The sequence below is a fragment of the Bombus vancouverensis genome, chromosome 3, assembly GCF_051014615.1.
Source record: "Bombus vancouverensis nearcticus chromosome 3, iyBomVanc1_principal, whole genome shotgun sequence".
Classification (NCBI taxonomy): Eukaryota; Metazoa; Arthropoda; class Insecta; order Hymenoptera; family Apidae; genus Bombus; species Bombus vancouverensis.
The window spans coordinates 2,062,131-2,074,416 of record NC_134913.1 but is presented as its reverse complement, the minus strand read 5'-3'; the positions used below and the strand labels follow the sequence as shown (position 1 = coordinate 2,074,416).

General features: G+C 33.5%; 2 protein-coding genes across 3 annotated transcripts in view; both read left to right on the top strand.

Annotated features, from left to right (window-relative positions):
* Nca (neurocalcin homolog) overlaps window positions 1–12,286 on the top strand; it is a 79,915-nt gene that overhangs the window by 24,166 nt on the left and 43,463 nt on the right. The window lies entirely within an intron of this gene.
* LOC117164163 (neuronal calcium sensor 2) overlaps window positions 1–12,286 on the top strand; it is a 70,674-nt gene that overhangs the window by 24,025 nt on the left and 34,363 nt on the right. The window lies entirely within an intron of this gene.

Here is a 12,286-nt window from a genome sequence, read left to right as displayed (position 1 = left end):
TCTTTGTTTTAATATAAAGCTTCGTTTAGTATAGAAAGCTGTTATAACGGAAGTTAGCATCTTGTGCTCGCTATGCATTTGACCAATAAGAGGTCAAGCAGCTCAATTTTTCGATTAATCGCTCTCACTGATCTGATTTATAAGTCCTTAGTTACCTTGGTAGCAAATACGTCATAACTTCACTACGTGTAGACTGTAGACACGTCATTGAGACGTAAAAGGATATTGATTTCTTAGTTCTCTTGTAACTGTGGCACATCAAAATCCAAATGTTATAATGAATTAATTCTCGCCTCTATTCACCGTAACCGCATCGTCACATTTGTACACATCATATCCAGAACTAACGTCATTCCACATGATGTTTACACGCATACGTGGATATGAATGCTGGGTACCTAATGAGGACATGTGCGATTGAGTTTATGTCTCTAAAACAAAATATACAGACGTAGAATAAACAGTTAAGTGAAAAGTATTGATTTCAACGTAATGATAATAATAATTTAACGACTCAATTCAGTTAAGATTGAAATTTTCTTGCTTTATGAAATTATATATTTTGCTCTTTAGTACGTAGTAGTAAATACAAAGTTACTTTTTCACATTTTCCATATTCTGTGTGAAACATGGAAAGCAAGATAATATAATATAATATAATATAAGATAGTATAATATTCATAATACAGAGGAATGGGTGTGTATGTATAATGTATATATGTTAAAACATGTATATGAAATTAATGATAAACCACCGAAAGATGAAACGGCGCATATGCAGATTGCATAAAAGAATTATTCGATACACATTTGTAACAAATATATGTTGATAGGATGTGAGTAATATTTCGAATAGAAATGGTCGTTCCAGAATGATTAATCTTCACAATGTTTGCACGACGTATTTCGAAGAAATAGAGCATACACGAAGTAACAAACGACAAGTTTCAAGAAAATTGGTCGATTTGAAAACAAAGTTTTCGACAACATCAAATGATACTAATTTGTCTTGTCGTGCGTTCGTTACCCGATTTTGTGACAAGTTTTATAAGACAGATATTCTGTTGACTACATCCTCCGTAAATGTTTCCATTCTACTTATTTTTACTCCTCCGCGTTCCGCGCCATTCAAACGTATACGTAATAGCGAAACGTGAAAGAGAGACGAATTCTCGTGCACAAGATCACCATAGCTATTCTAACACATCTACGTGTGTAATCCTATAATCGAGTAAAATGTATAAGCCCAATTATTTTCAATTCACTTGTCTGTATCTGTTTGAAAGCAATTTGAAATTCAAGTTGACCACTTGATCGATTACTATTGTGTCCTTTTCAATTATACTCAAAACGTTAAAGATATAAGAAAAGCGAAGGAAAAAATTGGAATGACACGTTGATACTAACGTTAAGTGGAAAAGTTTTAATCGTACTCTTGTATAATTAGTCTGAATATATTTTCTTCTTTATGACACGTTGCATAACTTTCTTTTCATGATTTAGTGTAGCTCGAAACTAGGACAAAGAAGTTCTTTCACACGTCTAGAAATATAACAAATATTTTGGATGCTTGTTATAATTAGATCGCGGGTTTTTATGCATTTATGATAAATTTGAAGATGCATATATTTTTTTTATTAAATTGTATTCATAAAAATGTGAAATTACATATACGTATCAAATGTGAAGATACAATATCGGCATTGTAATTATGTTTTGCGCGTTTTTAGTTGGTCGTCTTTCATTAATTAGAACAACCACTAATGTTCTTCTGATTGTCTGGAATTATTTATAGCACCTTTGTTAGGAACGATATATCGTTCCCTTTTGTTCCTGCTCGTTGTATAGTCTTTATTCGCGGAGAAGGAATAATGACGATAGAAAATTCGATTTGTTTCTCGAGCAACGAGGAAAAAGGTTGAGTAGAAGGAGAAAAGAGCCGCCGGTGTAAAGGTTAGGAATATGTCCGATGAGCGGCTCTTCGTGAAATAGTAAGCTAGGCACGAAGTTTGCCATCTCGTTTCGCCTCGTTTTTTGCCATTGTGCGCGCGTCACTTTCCTCGACTTGCCGGCGAAACGCTCATTGTTGTCTGAGCTTTTTCTCGTAACCTTTGTGGAGGGCGGCCGGTGTACATAAGCATGTAGCACACTCCCTATAAGTATAATACGTGCAATCTTTCTGCTACGTAGCCCTCTCTGTATTCTGCCTTCCTTTTATGTCCTGTCACCTCTGCCTACACCCCTCTATCCTTCTTTTAGGCCCAACGTTCATCCTGTAAACCATCGAGTACGAGCCAGAGGTAGAGAGAGGTCTCCAGGTGGGCGGAGATCGATAGAACCGCGACCCAGCTTTACCCTAGCAGGCCGGGGAACCTGGTACTACTAGTTTCCGCGATTCCTATGTACGCGATCTTCGTGTGTACACTTATATTACCCTTCATGAGTATTTCGACACTTCCAAATTATTGCAAATATACATATATACAATAATACATATTTTGATCTAATTTTGGTCCCTGACCTCATCTTAGCTAGTTATACGTATTCTTGGTAGATGTTGACAGATAGTGGTATGTCGTATCGACGAAAACAACAATTCATATCTATTAGTATAAATAAAGAGACAATTAGTTGAATGTGAATAAAACTTAAAGGATTCATAATAGAAGCGATTCTTGTTAAAAATTCCATGACTTTAGATCTCTATTCGACGTTGCTTCGTCCGAATGTTTCTAGTCACATCCTAAAAGTTTATACATATTTTATGAAGCCTTAACTATTCATTGCGGGTAGACGTAAGACTAGAGCGATACAAATATATTTCTTATTTCAGCTTTTTAGCAGATCATTTTATTCCAGTTATAAGAAGAAGTAAAGAATTAACAGTAGAGAAAATATGGGGGAGAAAATACCAATTTTTTGATCAAATTGTACCAGGTGTTCAAATATTTATGATAGTCTACACATATACAACCGTAACAACGGTGTGTTACAAAATATAATTAGTGTTTCATACGCGATTTGCTTTCTTAACCACCCTTCTGTTATGCTCTGCAAAATACAGCTTTGTTTTTGTTCTTAACCAATTGTGTTATGTTTTACCGACGATTTTTTTCTACGTTTATTTACATCTTTACAACTCCGAACTTCCTATCGTTCAATGATTTCTTTAGATCGAAAGAAACTTTGTTTCTTATCGAACTGATAGAAGTAAAAATTGTAATCAGAACTCAAACCATTCGAAATTAAGTACCATGCAAAATTATCTGTGTTTCATTCTCGAAAACTGATAAAACTTGATGTTTGAGAAAAATATTTTACTGTGTTTTAGCAATTTTGAACTATTAAACCGGTTTAATTTAATATAATAATTAAGGGTTCGTTTTTCTGTTTTTGGAAAAGGTATATTTGTTTCTGCAATAACTTCCGTACCCAATTGCAGCGATTTTCTCGAATACTCACGTTTGTATCAAAATTATTATCACCCCTTCATAAAAATTTAATAATACTTTGGTACAATTAAATAATTCGGTTAGAAATAATTTTAATGAAAGAAATATAGCTATAGGTCGCCACGATTTCACGCACTACTTCGTCCCTATTTACACGATTCGAGAATATTCTTAATAAAAAACGTCCTCTTGAGCACGATCCTACTCACCTCGCATGTTACTATAAAAGATAAAAACGAAAATATTTTATATTGTGATATTAAAACTAGAGCGCGCTATAATTATCTAAAACTTTTAAGAGAAACTAAACTATAGTAGCTTTGTGAAATTATATTTGTTGCTATTTAGTATATAATACAAAATGTCTTTCTTCTCGATTTGCATAAGTCATTTAAGCATGCAAGAAGTTTACATTATGTAGAATAAAAGAAGAAGAAATATATTTCATGTTGTGTGACGTTTGTCCGTTTTAGAACAGTACCTACCACGAATGGGAAGTTGGCGAAACAGGAAATGTTATTGTACATACAACCACCATCCTTCGTTTGTATTCTACGAGACTTTGCTGTTAAAATATTTACATTGCGCGCAATTGGTGCTGTTGTGTTTGGATATGCTAAAAGACTTAAGACCAGGTTTTAAAATAAAAATACGGTCGCTATTTCAAATGATCGATATATACATCTATTTACAATACTGTGACGATCATGAAAATATAAATACGACTGACTAATTATACGGCGATAGATCGATTACTTTAATATTATAATTGTTTTATCAAAAATCTTTTTGTTTAGCTATTTCGTTAATATTTACTAATATTGACTCAATTCGGATTAACGATCGAAACGTGTTTAAGAATTAAAAGATTCGATGATATTTACACCACTTGCTTTTAAGATTTTAACTCGACATTCTCTTGTATTTCACATGCCTCGTTTATATCGTACAATTTTAACATTTGTCACAACGTCGATTTCACGAAATTTCATTAAGCTACCAGGCTGCTACTACCGATTTGCCTAACGTGTGAATCATGTAATTAATATTTCTGCTTGATATGCAAAGTTTCTGCAGTTGTAGCAGCTGTCTTGGTAATTTAATCAACAATTACGTACGCTCTGTGTCACTCCCTAGTAACATTTAAAGTAACGTAACGGTAAGCGCAGTTATACAGAATGTTTTAGAATTAGTGATATGGACCGAAACGAAGTTGCATCACGATCATTCTATGTGAGAAAATCGATCAAAAATGTGGAGTGACATTTTTCGTGTAGAGATTTTTTCAAATAAATTTAATTTGTAACAGTTTTACTTCGCCAAATTCAACAAGAGAAACACTGATATATGCAAATGTTAAAAAATTGAAATTGTATAAGAACGAAAAAATTCTGAGATTTAATGGAGCATACAGTGTGTAAAACTTTATTAGAATGCACTATGGTTTACAATTATGTTCTGCGTATTGTACGTCTGTAAGCGTTCTTCAGGGTATTTCCATTTTTCAAACGTTCCAATGCAAAAAGAATCTTCTCTTTGAGCGGTTCTCTACTCGTATTCAGCTCGCAGTACACAAGAAATTTGACTCCATAAGCAAAAATCCATCAATGCACGTCCAGGGATCATATTGGCTATTTTACCATAACGATCGATACAGCAGGGATATTGGTAACGTTTCTGAACACAAATGCAATAAAAAACTAGTCTATAGTGTACTCTAGTATCGATGAATTTTCAACATCGGTTTATTCAAGAACAAAAGAAGCATAAGTATCTTTGTACGAAAAGATGTTGCTTTATTAGTATTTTCAACTTGCCTTTTCATGTAGATTCATCCACTTTTAAATTATTATATAATATCAATTCGGAAACATCCTGTATATTATTCACTGGAGTAACTATACAAAAATAAAAAGAAGATAATAATCGTTATTAATCCTTAATAGTTACGATATCTGCAAATGTTGTCTGATAAACTGTGTCGAAAATGTCAAAATAAGAGCACTCTTGGGTTATTCTTCATTAGCGACACGCACGCACTTGCGTGACCACTAGAATGTAATTAACTTCACCTTTTTATTACACGCTCACACATATTTTTCGGTTTAAGGGCCGTAGCTTGCAGCCTATTTCTTCTTTAACACCTTTTATAGTTCCTTAAACTTTTCACGCGTTACTTGAACATGGAAACATTACTTTGAATATTACCTTACGAAAATTTCGTTGAAATAATGGTAACATAACGAAGGATTAGAATTTCTTTTTAACAAATTAAAACATCTGTCACATTCTCCTGGGGATTAATATTACCAAAGACACTTGTGTATTTTTAGTAACTGCGAAAACAGAAGATTTGATAGTCATATTGACTGGTTTGGTAGCTGTAGCTTCGGTATCGAAAACTTGTATATATTTCGCTATACTTAAAGAATAATTTTGGACAGGTTTTGATGGTATCAGCCAGATGTCGTAAAACGTGCGATATATATATAATATTATGCATATATTCACATTAGGATACGCCAAAGTGATATTAATGTTTTATGTAGAGACGTAACTGCTGGCTACAAAAATCGATAATTCTGGGTTTCGAGCTGTGTCGCGTGAGGTGCACTCGTTACACTATAACTATCATCAATCTCTCTTTTTTTCTTTCCATTTCAATCTGTTTTCTCCCCTTTCTTCCTCTGTCTCTCAGCTTCTTGCACAACCTAAAGGTAAAGTGTATGATGTTGGATATTTTTTTTAGTCTATTACATTGTCGTCTGATAAATTCTTCTTCGTTAGTAACGTTAGTATTTATACCAAATTAACCTAGGAAGTAATGTCCATTTTATGAACATTAAAACATATTAATTTGCTACAATCTTCCGCTACTTCGTTTAATCAGCTAATGCACGTTGCTTTCTATTACTTTCTCCCTACTAGTTCTCTATTCTGGGAGCTTTTTAATGTTAGTTTCATTAAAAAGGAATATGAGTTTTGATTTGAAAAGGCCTTCGATGTATTCTGCTTTCACAAATGTGTCTATCTTTTATCCATTTAAATAATTTTACAACATCTTGGGAAACTGATAATTGGGATGTATCTGATAAATACAAAGAACGAGAAAGAGTTTTTCTAACCGAAGTTTTTAAACTGTATGAAGTTAACTTCCCATTTATTAATTTTCGTATCTTTTCTTTTTTCCTGTTCCAAGTTGTTTTACGTTTGTTCTACATTCTTCCAAAGCGTTATTTCAATATCATATTTAGTTTAGGAAATAATTCGAAAAAACTGTACCCAGTAAGACAGTGGACGCTTCTCTTCATTTTGACAGCAATAATATAGAGGGTTCTTTTTTTTTGGAATATGTGTACACCCTTGTATTCGTGTTCCGGTCTTCAAATTTTTTATTCTGGTTGTTCTACAGATGAACTGCTACTAAAAAAAGAGAACCCTTTACTGTATACTATTGCTCAAAATAATGAGAAATGTCCAGTGTCTTATGTGTACAGTTTTTCCAAATTCGTACCTAAACTAAATAGGATATTGAAATAATATTTCACAACAATATTTAAAACAACTAGAATAATCCAGAACAACTATTACATGTTCGATTTTCAAGAAATAGGGAGCTGGTGAAATTTTCACTTGTTTGGAATTACTTCTGGGAATGTTTTTATTATCTTTATCATTTTAGGCATTTTCCGAGATAAATCATTATCTCTTTTTAAACGATGTATAACAAACATGTGTGTGTATATTTCGAAATGAACTTAATGGAGTTGTTGATATGTTCGCAAGGAGTACAACCGCCTCGAAATAGAAATATCCCTGAATTTATCATCCTAAATCCTACCATTCAGGTACTGAGTAACAGCAGCATGGTCATCCGCTTCGAAGTCAAAGTAAACATCTGTGTCACTTGATGAGCGCTTTTTAAAGACGGAATTAAAGGTTGCGACGGAAGAGGTGGATGAAAAGCAGCATAAGCCAATAAGGGATCAAGCAATATTCATTAACGAATTTACATTGTTGGTGAAAGTACACTGCTCAGAGTAATTAGAAGCTCGTTCTCCGATGTTACTTTGATTTTTATATCCATTTCTTGTATCTATTCATATTTTTCAACATTATGTTTCTTTCCCCCGATTAGCAATAACTTTCATTTTTAATACTTCGGTAATTTCATTGAAACACCGTAATAGACTTCCTTTTAACTAGAATTCCTCAGAGAACACTGGATATAAAAAGTAAAAACTCGATATAATTAATTGAAGTTTCATTTCGTACAAGCGAGATTGGATTACGTTTTATTCTTAGATTTAATAATTGGAAAAAAGTACACCGTAAGTACATCTAGGAAGAGGTTAAGTAATTCCATTTTAACGAGCAGATACTCCCACCGCAAAGTGATAAATTGATTGATATGCTCGATAATGATTTTTTGACACCATTCAATGCTCTTCTGTCGCGTGAAAAAGATCTCATGTCCAGATTTCCTTCTATGCGATGAATTATGTAGTGATTCATGTCTAACTTCGTATCAGAGAAACTCTCATTGAGTTACATTTCAATGGAAAATAATGATGTTATGTAAGAGAGAAAATGATAACGTGCAAATATAAAGTGAGATTAATAATATACAGCGTGGCTCTCATTTCTTTCCACAAAACCATGCAAGCCATATTCTATGAGTAAAATAGTAGCATAATGCAATTTATCTAAAGTTTCCTAGTAAATTTTGTCACTTGTACTTCGCAGACATTGAAGGATTAAATGATTGATGATCTACTATATTCGCTAAAATATTCTATAAAATTGTATGGTTCTGCAACGTAACATGGAACTTATAAGCCCGCAAATCCTGTATATTTAGGTCAGCAAGCTCGTCCAATTTTCAAAATTTGAAATGAAAAATTTATTTCAGTGTAATTTGCGATTTTTTGTATAATCACTTACTTAGTATCATAGTTTTATTATTTGGAAATAACCAGTTCGTTCTTATTTTTAACAATCAGAAATTATTACAAATCGTTAACTATAGGACAAAGCTTTTATTTTCTATAATCATGATATATCTTTGCCAAAGAATATAACGATTTTAGCAAATATGAAAAATGAAAAATTAGTGTACACTAAACACGAATACCGAACGTCTTTAATAATTTTAAATTCTTAATGAACTTCTAAACCTTTAAAGTTACGAATTTACGATGAGTCTTAAAGGTTTTTGAAGTCTTAAAAGACTTAACGTTTTAAAGTCTTTTTAAAGAAAAGCTTATTCCGAAATCACTCGTTATTTTTTCCTTGTTCCTTTTATTCAAATATTTCTATTAATTGAACCTTCTAACTTTCGAAAGACATTAATTTGCTTGAATAATCTTCACAATTGTAATGTTTAATTTTTATAATCGTGTTTCATGTAAACACAATTAATATTAAAGTGTCAGTGTTCTACTAAATGATTATAAAATCTTTAATGGATCGCAGTTAATTGCGTTAATCTCAACTCGGAGATTGAAATGGTTTCACCGGGTCAATAGAGATAATCGTAAATACGATCGATGTACGGGCCGCCACATTGATGAAGCGATAAGTGAAAATTCGTGCACTCGTTAAAACGTAGAAATTATACGATTAATATGACGTTATAGCGATTCCTCGCTCTAACAAATAATATTCGATATTCAATTAGATGAAAGCGTAATTTGAACATCATGTAAAAGAAAATAATTTATGAGTTTTACGAATGACGTGAGCGTATTTGCCAACCAAGAAAAGCACGTTTCAACGAGATGCATAAATTTATTAACGAGCTCGCGTGCTTCGACTAGTTGATGGAAAATTTCCATTGTGGAAATTGCGCACTGCGTCTTTCGTAGGAAAAAATTAAATCTTGCTGATTGGCCAACTCAACTGGAGAGAGTTACTTCCGAAAATGCACTAACGAGTTCTTTTTCACGATGAGCAGCCCACTCGTGCAATTATGGGCCGCGATTGGAGTCCTTGATCCTTTCTAGTCGATATGTCGCAAACAGTCTCTGGTCCAACCTAGAATAGGCAAACTACGATTCGCCTCGTAATGAGTAGCGCTGCTTGCTAACCAGTGACTGAATTTCAATGAAGTGACTAGAACGAAATTCTGTAGATATTATAGTTAAAGTATTTTACCTGAGCGGAATTATGAATCTTTTATTGAATACCTATTATTTCGATAAAGCTAAATTCGATAGAATGAAATTTTGTACATATGCATCTATTTACACATACAAAATAAAGTTTTCTATATTTAATCTGTTTTCTATCTGTGATTAATCGATTAAGCAATTCCGACTTGAAATAGCGTTCAATACAACATCGAATTCGGGGAAAAAGACTTATTGTGGAAATTCATAAAATAAGAACGAATTGACAACAATGATCTTCTTTAATTGATATCCGACGCGTAGCAGCTAGTTAACGGTAAAAGTTTGATGATATTGGTGACCGTGTGACACGCGAAGGGATTTTAGTTGCCCTTTGAAATGCCGGGGGTCGTTGCAGGCATTATCCAACTTGCCGATCTTAATTTCTTCTTACGACGAGCGCGTCAAGGCTTTCACCTTCCTTGCAAGTGGATATACATAGGTATATTGTACGATTTCGTACGACACGCGACCTAAACTCGCGTTTCACCACGATAAACACGAAAATAACCGGATTGTACGCTACTCGATATGCATTTTTCGTGACGTCACGAGATTCATCTGTGCCTAAAACTTGCTACGTTCAACACTTAACGTCTGCAATTAACATACACGTTTATACAACACAAGCTGCTACAGAAGCTTAAAATAATGAAGACGATCGATAATGTCAGGTTGTTATTGATTACGCACAATTTTAAAAGCCTGTTTCTCAATGGTGAATATATTGAGTTGAAAATCCTTGGTAGTGAAATTTAGGAATTTTCTATTCATTTTTTAAATATAAAAACTGCAATTACACGTTCTTTTTTTACTGTAGAATGTTTTATCGTTTGTGCAGAACCATAGTGTTGTAGCTATAGAACTTGCATAATTTAATGTCGTATCTGTGTTTCTTGTATTTCACACACTGTCTACATGTATGTCTACGACCCCACTGCGATGGAATTTATCGGTAATTCATCAATGCAAAGAATTTCACTTGAACTGTAGCACTTCTCGAAATTCTTGTTGAATTTATCGACAAACATTTGAACCTCATGTACGTATACGTTGTTACATTAACTCAGTTCAGTTCAAATATCTCCAGTATTTCAAGGAATAAACGAAAATATTGCAAAAATTCGTTTTATCGACCTGTGTCCGATATTAAGATTGACGATAATGGAATAGCAATTCCATAAATAAGAAAGATATGTTGATATTAAGGTCACTATAAATAAATATTTAAAAAGGAGTTTAATTGTTGTATCGATTTTCCTGTAAATAGAATTTAGCTAATAATTATGTAAATGGGAAATGTACGAATTCATTCCGAAAGTACGAGATTATTCGTATCGAATTGAAAAAATATTAAGTGAAAAATCGAGCGAAATCCGGAAAGTATTTTTCTTCGTACGAACGTTCTGGATTACGAAAGATCCAGATACGCGAGATGAAGGACTCGACTCGGTGTTTGATTGCGTCCAACGTACCTGACTCTTCCGGATGACCGACAGGTGCAGATCCATATTTATCTAAAAATTACAAGTAAGGCGATTTTTATTTAAATAAACTAATACTATAATTATATGCTATTACATAGATATTTAAAAAATGCAATGCTACATTGAATAATTCCCTTCAGCGACTATGTCACGTTTCTTCCCGGTTTTGAAAGTTCTCCTTATAAGCACTGTTAGAAATCAGTTTTATCGAATTAATCGTTACGATCATTGACTGAGACAAGCAACCGGTAGTCATCGGTAATTGTGGCCACTAGTCAGAACCACTGATGGTCACGAGTAACCAAGTCTGCGGACAACCTTAAGACAATGCATCATTGAACTACTTGCGATCCTTAGGCAGACCGCAGACGTAACCAATCATCGTAACCATTAATGGTCGCGATCGATTTTGTTTTGAGCACTGGTCACAACGACCAATATGATCGTAAATTGCAAAATCAGTTAACATAAACCGTAGGGGAACGTTAGTTATCGACAACAGACACTTACAAAGGTTTCTCATTGAAGATTGTTAGGAGAACAATCTCGCTGCTGGTGACAGCCGTGCATTCTTTGTCACATCAAGTTAAATGGTTTTTTAACTCCTGATAGTTTTGAAACAAATATAGAAATCGTTCTAAAACTTTTTATAGGATTGTACGTATTGTAGGCACTTAATTCGGAAAGTTCTATCTCACACGGAACTGTGAAGTTCTCATCTTAATTTCCTGTACAATGGAGCATTGCTCACCTCAATTACAACCAACTTGTTCGAAATTCAGCATCTTGTTCTTCTCTTTCACGTTTTACTGTACATTTCTGCAGCACAGTTATCCAGAAAATTTCTTCAGAAATTTCTCCAATCAGTTAATAATCATCGGCTTCTCGTAGTTCTTAGCGTCAAAGTTAGTTAATTTTAAATTAGGAACTTGCCAATTCATTTGAACATATTTAACTGTAACTTATTATTATTACTCTTAATAACAATAAGGTTTCTCGCAGAAATGGATCTATGCAGGCAATTATTTAACATTATACTCGCTTATCTTCCAGTTCGATCATTAATTTGACACAGAGGATGCTGAGAAAGCTGTGGTGCACTGTAATTGTTGTGATGTTCCGGTATGAGAGATTAATGGACTTGAGCGCAGAGTTGTAGAGAAAAATAGAATTTCTA